Raw genomic sequence first — 2,791 nt, forward strand, 5'->3', positions numbered from 1 at the left:
TTGGAGTGTACCCGGGTTTGATGCCAAGAATACAGCCCTTCTGACAATCTGGGTAATGCAGAAGGCTGCAGCGTTTGGGGGTGTTCACAGACTTTTGAAACGCGCCTATTATATAGTGATTATTCCTGGCGCTACACAATCACTGGGTTGTCAGGTCCAGACTCGATTACTTACAGACGACCGTCATGTAGCTGGAATATTACTGAGTGGGGCGTTAAACAACAAACAAAAAAAACAAAAAAATATACATGTCACATGGAACGAGAGGGATATGATATAGCTGCCGTGAGTTCTTGTGGGCCCTGAATACTAAACACTGTATACGTACCACTCACTACCTGAGTGGCATGTATAATACCAGTATTTCACTATAGATTATCTTTAACCACCAAGTGTCAGATGCTGAGGAAGTGTCAAGTGCCAATCGATGACAACCATGTTTGCGGCCCACTTAAAGCTCAACGGGTGGTTATTCCGATGATGTACAAGTTGCTGCTATAACGGTATCAGGATATGATTCAGATACGCTTTCACGAGATTCAGTATAACGTTCAGTGTTTGTAACAGAAAATATAATGTTGCGTATCTGACGGGTACAACCGGTGGTGCAGGGTCCACTCACCTTTTCGCGAACACCTGGTGTCATCACTATTTCAAAGTGATTCCTAAAAACATGCTCATGATATAATCGGAATCGTACAATGGACCCTATTTGGAAAGGGACGTCATATCATTATTGAAAAGGTTTTGTCTCTCTTATCAACAGCTAAAACTGTAAATCTGTATTTGTTGGACATTGAGTGTTTAATAAAATACGTGTGGACTTGATGGTTAGGTCATTGTTCTCAACAGCATGGACTGGGTGGTCAGGTCTTGTTCTCAACAGCGAGGACTGATACTCAGGTCATTGTTCTCAACAGCGTGGACTGGTATTCAGGTCATTGTTCTCAACAGTGTGGACTGGGTGGTCAGGTCATTGTTCTCAACAGAGTGGACTGATATTCAGGTCATTTTTCTCAACAGTGTGGACTGGTTTTCAGGTCATTGTTCTCAACAGTGTGGACTGGGTGGTCAGGTCATTGTTCTCAACAGAGTGGACTGATATTCAGGTCATTTTTCTCAACAGTGTGGACTGGTTTTCAGGTCATTGTTCTCAACAGCGTGGACTGGGTGGTCAGGTAATTGTTCTCAACAGTGTGGACTGGTATTCAGGTAATTGTTCTCAACAGTGTGGACTGGTATTCAGGTCATTGTACTCAACAGCGTGGACTGAGTGGTCAGGTCTTGTTCTCGACAGTGTGGACTTGGTAGTCAGGTCATTGTACCCAACAGAGTGGACCTGGTGGTCAGGTCATTGTTTCTGACAGTGTGGCCTGGTAGTCAGGTCATTGTATCAAAAAGTGTGGATCTGGTGATCAGGTCATTGCATCAAAAAGTGTGGATCTGGTGATCAGGTCATTGTCCTAAACAGTGTGCACCTGATGGTCAGGTCATTGTATCCAAGGGTGTGGACTGGTGATCAGGTCATTGTATCTGCCAGTTGGGGATCTGGTGGTCAGGTCATTCTTTAGAACAGCAGGGATCTGGTGGTCAGATCATTGTATCTGTCAGTGTGGATCTGGTGGTCAGGTTGGTTGGTTGGATTGGTTGGTTTGTTGTTTTACGCCGCACTCAGCAATAGTCCAGCTATATGACGGCGGTCCGTAAAATAATCTAGTCTGGACCAGACAATCCACTGATTGATATCATGAGCATCGATCCACGCAATTGGGATCGATGACATGCATCAACCAAGTCAGCGAGCCTGACCTTGTCAGTCGCCCCCCTACGACAAGCATAGTCGCCTTTTACGGCAAGCATAGTTGGCTTTTACGGCAAGCATGGGTTGCTGAAGATCTATTCTATCCCGGATCTTCACGGGTCTGGTGGTCAAGTAATTGTATCTAACAGTGTGATATGGTGGTGAAGTCATTTTAGTCAACAGAGCAGATTGTTGTCACAGGATTGTCTGGTCCAGGCTTGACTATTTACAGGTTTGTTACCTGTTTAACGTTGCACTCAGCAATACTCCAGCTACAGGGTGGTCTGTAAATAATCGAGTCTGGGCCAGACAATCCAGTGACTGCCATCATGCACATCGATCCACGCAATTGGGATCGATGACATGCATCAACTAAGTCAGCAAGCCTGACCTCCCAATCCCGTTAGTCGCCTCTATTAACAGGTCATGGTCATACAGCTGGATTATTGAAACACACCCCACCGAAACGCCCAGACAGGCCAAATAAATAAGAGATGAATATATTTGGTTAAAGGTCTAGGTGAGGCAGTATTTTTGGGTAGTTAAGCAAAGGTAGTTAAATGAGCAACATGAGTTGCCAGCAGCAACAGTGATAGGCGACCAATTTCGCCAGCAGCAAAAGCTGTAAGAAATAATACAATTGAATCAGCTAAATAGCTGGAATCCCAACCGCTGATGAGCAGAGGGATGGAAGGTTCCCACTGAAGAGTAGGAGCCTATAAATTTGGTGAGGTAAAAAAATTAATTGAGCTCACAAATACTGTGCTCGCCATAAACGTTTTATTCTGAAGTAAGAAACGTACATTATTATAATATAATCCACACATGTAAATGGGCAGTGACATTTGAGAATTGACAAGAGCCAAGTTAGGGGAGAGTGGGACGGAAATAAAGTTGAACTGTGATAACTGGAGATAGCGAAGCAACCAAGAGCAGCGAAAGGCAAGAAAAAAGTAAGTGACGACGTCACCAGTTACGGGGTTCGACGTT

This window comes from Haliotis rufescens, unplaced genomic scaffold (genome assembly GCF_023055435.1).
Source record: "Haliotis rufescens isolate VD_foot unplaced genomic scaffold, xgHalRufe1.0.p SCAF_10, whole genome shotgun sequence".
NCBI lineage: Eukaryota > Metazoa > Mollusca > Gastropoda > Lepetellida > Haliotidae > Haliotis > Haliotis rufescens.